The sequence below is a fragment of the Penaeus monodon genome, chromosome 6 (assembly GCF_015228065.2).
Source record: "Penaeus monodon isolate SGIC_2016 chromosome 6, NSTDA_Pmon_1, whole genome shotgun sequence".
Taxonomy (NCBI): domain Eukaryota; kingdom Metazoa; phylum Arthropoda; class Malacostraca; order Decapoda; family Penaeidae; genus Penaeus; species Penaeus monodon.
Window position 1 is genome coordinate 15,773,100 of NC_051391.1, and position 7,572 is coordinate 15,780,671.

At 38.2% G+C, this 7,572-nt stretch overlaps 1 protein-coding gene across 2 annotated transcripts in view; it reads left to right on the forward strand.

The window, feature by feature from the left end:
• LOC119574279 overlaps positions 1–4,666 on the forward strand; it is a 25,819-nt gene extending 21,153 nt beyond the window's left edge. For both annotated transcript variants that reach the window (XM_037921466.1, XM_037921467.1), the window contains one exon: positions 1–4,666. This exon is cut by the window's left edge and continues 1,161 nt beyond it. The gene's annotated coding sequence lies outside the window, so the exon portion shown is untranslated.
• Positions 4,667–7,572: the final 2,906 nt, after the last annotated feature.

A 7,572-nucleotide genomic window follows, 5' to 3' on the forward strand; every position in this document is an offset into this window, starting at 1 on the left:
TATTTTTTACTATGTATTAATTTAAGATAAATGTTGTTGATGTATGTTTTTTTTTTTTTTTTTGAGTCCTTCAAAGTTTGGACAAAAGTGGGGGTCTGGCTGCAGATGGTTCCACGTATGCCAACACTGCCCAGTAAGATAAGATTAATTATTATTTTATTGTATTTTATATTATCTTAATGTTTTATTCTTCTGCTGATGTTTCCTGTATGCTGTCTTCATAGGGTTGTTTTCTTATGGAATACCTGAAAGAAGGATATTACCACTTTCTGGTAATTACAGCTAAAGTTTTTATGATCTTTTTTGTATTGCATCTTTTTAAAACCCTAACATGTAATGTGTTAATATTATGTATTTTCATTGTTTTATTTGTTAATCACTTTCTGTTATCTTTAGAATTTCTTTTATAGTTTCTGTGCTTGATCATTCTGTCATTTACTTCGCAGAAGGTAATTTGATATTTCTATGAACATTTTTAGCCTCCCATATTGTCGTAGCCCAACATTGGTGCCATATTTTAAAAAGTTTGCCCACCCATACCCACATTACATACCCCGCCTCACCAACAGATACACAGCAGTTATGCTCAATGTGATCTCTTGTAGGATGCAGGGACTGTGAACCCTGACCCCAACATTGAGTTTGGTGGAAGAAAATTGCAGGCCTGAGTTGGGAATATTTTTTGTGAATTGATTTTTAAATGGATTGGATTGTTGCTGCTATTTGATTTTCATTAATAATTCATTTATAAGATTATTGATTTTTTAGCCCATGCTGTAATGATTTTGAAAACATTGCCTTGCTTATAGTAATTGATTTTAATATGTAAAAATTATGAATACCATCTTTGGCCTAAATTATCTTCTACTGGACCATTAGAAACCTGGTTAGCTCAGCATAATGCTGAGCTGCTCCGTTGTACTAGTCACTGTGGGGTGTGTAGGATTGCTACCTTGTTATATGATAGGCAGTTTTTATTTCATTTTATTTATTTATTTTTTTACTTAATTTTTTTTTCTCCCTCCTTTTTGGGAAGAGCTCTATCTGATAGCCAGAAAAAGGTAAGGATCTCAACTGTTGTTTAGGGGGAAAGAAAAATGCAGCATGTTGGTGTTAATGCGACAAACAGTCGTGGTAGTTATGGATCTGCTGTCTCAGGTTCCTTATGTGATATGTATTACCTCAGCTGTTCTAAATAGTTTTTTGGACAAAACTTGGGCATTTTTTACCTACTGAATCAAACAAGCCACTTGAATGCTAGTTCCAATGAATATTAGAATAGATGAGCTCTTCCTAAGAATCAAAATTTTACTTCCTATTAAACTGTGGTTGTTATTGGTGCCTGTTTAAGTTTTAAAGTTAATGACCTGCAACCCTACACACCATCCCCTCTGCCCGCCCCCTCCCCCTCCCCATGGGTCCTGCACCTCTGCCAGGCTCACAATTGCACGCCTGTGCTGATATTAATATACCTGTTTTCATAAAAGATTGATTCTGGTTAAGATAAAGGAATTGCCTTAATTGTCTGGAATGCAAACAAATATGTTAAACTTTCTACATAACTGGTTACAAGAATCAAATATGTTTGCCATTGCACCTCTTGGATGATTATCAATTGTACAACATTATGGCATATATCCAGTTGGCACATTTTCTGCTGTATCAGCAGCCTAACCATTTTGCACAAAAAGAAAAAAAAAAATTATGCATTTAGATGAAAAAATTGCATCAATTTTTTCAACCAGTTTTGTTGTGTGCAATGAGTGTGTGAGAGTGTAGGATCCCCCTGGACCCACCAGGTACACCTGCAGTATTCCCATACGTTGGCATGTTCATCGTTTGTTTTAGTACCCTGGGGATGGCTACAGCCTATGCCATATGCAAAATATACATCCATTTTCAAGTTTGTTTCATATGTTTTATCCTAACCTGTTAGCCTGTTAGGATTAGGTTATTCTTGTATTTATTTATGTATTTCTTGACTGTTGCCTTCAGTACAATGTAACTTATCTTCTGTCAATGTCATGTGTCTACCATTGACACTACTGCTGTTATGTTGATTTTTTGTACTTTTTTATATTATATACTCACCCTCAGTGTCCATAGCACAATGGGAAGCAAGGCAGATCAGAAAGAATAGTGTACAGTATATTCTTCATTTTGATGAAATATAGCAGTAATGGGATACAAGAAAACAGATGTAATAAGTTGCCAAGACAGATGTGTGAGACAGACGTCATGAGATAGGTTTAGAAAACAAGTACTATCGCATATGTAGAAAGACAAGACGTGCCAAGACAGACTTAGTATGAGAGATGTTCTAAGCTAGATATACTAAGGGAGCTGTAATAATAAACAGTTAGCATTGGTCAGACAGTGGATGTGGTGTTTGGGCTGTCACAACATGGGCCAATTTGAACATGTTCTGCTTGTGGTAGATGATGCCATTAATATGATGAGGTTGTATTTTTAGGCAGTACTAATTGTAATGACTAATGTTCAAATACTATTTACTTTTTATTTATTTATTACATTTTTTTCTGTGTAAGTTACAGGGCACAGCTCCTGATGTACTTAATTTAGGGGTGCCCCATAATGGTTTAATGATATCCGAACATCACTGTTAAAAAGGGTGGATATATATCATGTTCACTGTTGTGTTAATTGTGTAACAACCATGCTAGTACTGGTTAAGTTCAGAATATCCTCATTTTTTTGTAATTTAAAGAATCAATAATTATTTATTCCCTTTTATGTTCAGTTCGCTCAAGTACTGTGTATTGAAAAATCTTTTTGTGCTCAATTTAGTTTGATTCTCATTATTATCTATGTGGCTGTGTAATCCCTGAAAGGCCGGGGGTTTGTTACACAATAGCTAACTTTATACACATTAATGATATTGATACACATAGTAATTTATAGTGGCAGCAGTACAGAAAGTATTTAGAATTATACCAATTGGGCAACTCAGAAAAAGACATGTAATTCATGAATTGTACAGTCACTGATAGTTAATGAAGGTTGATCCTTTGGCACATTTATGTACATTTGTATGTGACTTTATTTAGATTTCCATTAGATACATTTAAAGACTGTAGGTGAATAAATAATTGTTTTGTAGTAAAACAAAAAAAGAACAAAAAAAAAAAAAAAAAAAAAATCAAAGGAACAGTCCATATTACCTATCATTCTTGGCTGCCATTAGTTGAATTGTTGAAATATAGCAAAATTGTTGCCATATTGCTACCAGTTATAAAATATTTTCCATGACTCATTCCTAGATCCCATGACAGAAACTTTCAGACTTTGTTATGGGATACTGTCTCAATACCTCCCCTCCCCCCATAGTTGTTGATACACTCATAACCCTGGCCACAGCATATCCAGTGCCTTTCCTCTGCAGTAGGGAACATATCACAGCTTCTTATGTTCATTTGGGTCCCTACTTGTATTGTAGGGCTGGAGCAAGTTTAATACACATGAATTTTGGGTGTCATTGAAAAATGTATGTAAGTGTTTTCTAAGTACAGGTCATCTGTCTCCAAAGCAGGTATCATTGCCAAGTAAAAGTAAAGATGACTACAAACCTCAAGCAGGAGGCCATCGGTGCTAGGGACAAGTTGCACCTGTACTCAGAATTTTATATTACATTGCTGTTTATACATTTTTCAAAGCCCCTTATCTCAGCACGTCAGCGCCCAGGAGCTGAAGTTAATGGTAACTGTGTACAAGTTATTCATCACATATAATCCATAAAACAAGAAACAACAAAAGAATACAGAATACTGACCATTTCCATGTACCGGTTGTTCAAAATTCATCCCAGTATATATGTATCCCTAAAACTGGAGATCTCAAACATTAGATGGTTTGTTTGAATGTTTAATTTTAGTTATGTCTTGAGTGTCTGTTCCAGATACCTTTGTTAATATAGTGATACTTGAAACTAGCACTGCCAGTAACAGTCAGGTTATGGATTAATATTAACACTAAGGATATCTGTCGTTAACAAGTGTGCCAGCTACATATTCTGCCTATTATTGCAAATGAAACAGCTCTTTTGTGATGCAAGTTTCTGATAATTTTACTCATCTCATGGTGCTTGTGGTGTGCAAGGAAAAAACATTCCATTGCAAAGGTGCCCATGAGGTGCCTTGGAGATATGAGATAAACCATGCATTTGAGTTTTATTCCAACTCATTTTCATAGTTCTCATTAATTGAAAAATGTAAAATGTGCTTAACAGAAAAGGAAAAAAATTGAGTTAAGCTGCCTGCCTGGGAAGTGTTGATAATGTTCATATGGAAATCTGCCATGGTGCGCTGATGTTGCTTGTGATGTTAATGATCTCTTACAATGATTACTAATAGAGGCTCATTGTAGGTCCATCACTGCCAAGGTTTGGAAGCCAACAGTGTACCCACTGCCATGCATACAAGTGAAACTAATGTTAATTAATATTAATTTATTTTGCTGGACCATGGTGTGAGAAGGCGTGTGTTCCTTATACTCAGGGTTGTGGTATGTTTGTACTCTCAAACTCAGAAAATTTATTAATATGTATATCAATTATTTGAAGCCTGATCATGAGAGCATGAGAGCACAGACAATGACATCAATTAGCCCTGTGGTACAGTGTGTAGAATAAATGTGACATGAAGAGAAACTGTATGTTATTCTTCCTTATTTCAGAATATGTGACTTAAGTGTCCAATGAGAACCACTACTAAAGCCAAAGTACATCACTGACATTCACAAAAACTTTACTGAAGTTTGTAAATGAACACTGACTCTAATTCAGATTCCTAATGGAAATCTTGCTTTATCACTTCTGAGTCTAGCTTCCTGAAAAAAAAAAAAAAAAAAAAAAAAAAAAAAATCCACAGTATGTAATTCAGTCATTTGAAATTAATTTCAGACCATGAAATATAGAATATACATTTTGTGCCTGTAAAATGTGGAAGAGCTCAAAAAATATACATTTGATAAAATGATTGAATACATCAATATGGTGCTCAAGGCAGTGCAGGTGAAAATATGACTACAGATATAGTAAACCTGCCCAAAGAATATTAGAATATCTGAATATTAGAATTTGGCAACAGTTACATGAGAAGATTCCCACATATATCTGGTCTGAAAGAAATGTTTTATGAAACCCTCAATCATTATACTTTGTACATCATGAGGATAGCCAGATTTTAAAATTGTAGTCCCCATTTCCCCAATGCCCGTTATTGTCCGGGGGGGGGGGGGGGGGCAATGTTGGGGATCTCCCCTACCTTCTTCCTCAGTCCACGGCTCAATCAATTTTGCAATGTATTTTCTTAACCCCCTTTTTCCTTCACTCCCTTTCTTCTTTTCCCCCCTTTTTTCCTTCTCTTCTCTCCTATTTTTCCTTCTCCCTTTTTTTTCTCTTCTCCCCATTTTTTCTTTTCTCTCCATTTTTTCCTTCTCTTCTCACCCTTTTTTCTTTCTTCTCCTGTCCACTCCTTAAGATGTGAGAGCTGTGTTGTAAGAATAAAAGACTGGCTTTGGGTGAGTCCTGAACAGCCTCGGGGATCCATGGGCACTGTATTCCTGTTTATTTGTATAGCCCATACCCTATATCAACTTTTTCCAGCTCCCTGACCCACGGCTCTCCTTTGATCACAACTCCGAATACTGCTGCTACTACTACCTCCTCCTTGATACCTGCTGTCAGCTCAGACCATTCCAAGTCAAATTTAACATCTTTCGTTTCCCGACTCCTGACTCTGATCACGGTTCCTACTAAATGCTACTGTTACCCCCTCCTCGATGCTTGCTGATAAATTGATCCATTCTGAATCATCCATCCAGGTCATTATTCAATCTCCAGAATATATCCCTTCCTCTCTCCCAGCATAATCCACTTTATCTCCTCTTCCTGCAATTTTCATTTTCTAAACCCTTATCACCATTCTTCAGCCTTATTATCCTCCCCCCAGTAATACCTCTCTCCACAACACTCCCTCTTCATCCCATCCTCTACTCAAATGGTTTGCAGAGGTAGAAGTAATAACTTGCTAAGTGGGGTCAATTTTTTGTGATTCCCCCTACAGCCCCTTCCTGTTACAATACCCTTCTCTTCCATCAATGTCTCCAAAAACAAGCAGACAGAGATTCCTTCCGCAGCCGGTCCCATCGTTCACTCAAGCTCGATCACTGACCTCACTGGCAAATCTATCCCTTCCTAGCCTCGCCCTTCCCTTTATACTAGTACCGAAACTGTATTCATTTCGGCTAAACAGAGAACTTAAAAATTGTAGAGGTGAGGGTTTGTAGAAGAGGGAGTGATGTTGAGTGAAGTAGTACTGCGGAATAATGGATAATAAGACTGTACAAGTAGTAACAAGGAAGGAGGGAGTAGTAGATTAAGTAGAGGATGTTGGGGAGGAGGAATGTTTCCTGGGGGTTGAGTAATGATCTGGGTGGATCATGTGTGCTGGACTGAGGTGACAGTAGTTGTGTTCAGCATCATGGTCCAAGGAGAAGGGCAAAGCCTCATTACCACCAATTGGGGTACAAAGTCTTCATCACTGGCCATGGTAAGTCTTACCCCTCAGGGTCCCCTTGAGGGGTAAGGGCTAGACAATTAAAAGGGGGAATACTGTGCCCATGGCTCCCCTAGGCCATTCATGACAGGCATAAAGTCAGCCTTTCATTCCTTCAACACGGCTCTCCTCCTCTGGAAATAGATTGTAGAAGATGGAGACAAGAAGGAAAAGGAGAGAGGAAGAGAAGACTACAGAATTTATCGACTCAAGGCCTGAAGCCCAAGGTAGGGGTGACCCCCTGGTATTTGTCCTATGTCTCCATCTCCCCCCGCCCCACAGCAACACAGGCATTGCATTGGTGGAGGGTGGGAGGAAGGAATGTTGGGTAAGATAAATAGGAGGAAGAATGGATGTCAGCAGTGACTTTGAGTGGAGAGGGAATGGGAGCAAAGAGATTGGGAGATGGATGAGGTGTAATAGGCATGTTATCTTGGGTCATGATTAGATGGTTTTGAATTTCTTAAGTGGAGTTGGTTGGGAGGATCTGAGAAACCAAGGGTTTCTTATGAAGGGGAGAAGAGGGGACAGACATTTGAGGGGCTGAGGAAGAGGCTGAATTAAGAGAGGATGGGATATTTGGGTGTACGTTTAGTTTGTCTTATGCAATTAGTCGAGTGAGGAGGATGGGTAAGCACCAGAGCATTGGAGACTGGAATGTCTGGATTTAGAATAGTGGTAGAGATTGGGGTGGCTGGATTCAGAATAGCAAAAGGATTTGACTGGGAGAGGGAGAAGGAGGGGGTAGAAGTGGGATGAGGAAGAGATACGAGTGGGAGGATGTAGAAACATTCTGGGAGCAATGGGAAGGGTCAGAGCAAGGGACAGTACTGGAGTAGGGGAAAACTCATCTGCATGCTTCCTGTCTGGTCTCACATAAAGTGAGACTAAATTTGAATCTGTGAATTCCAATCTCAGACTCGAACTCGTACGTATATCAGCCCCTATAATATATGTTATGGGAGCCACCACAATTGGCATGTGTGATTGTGCAGAA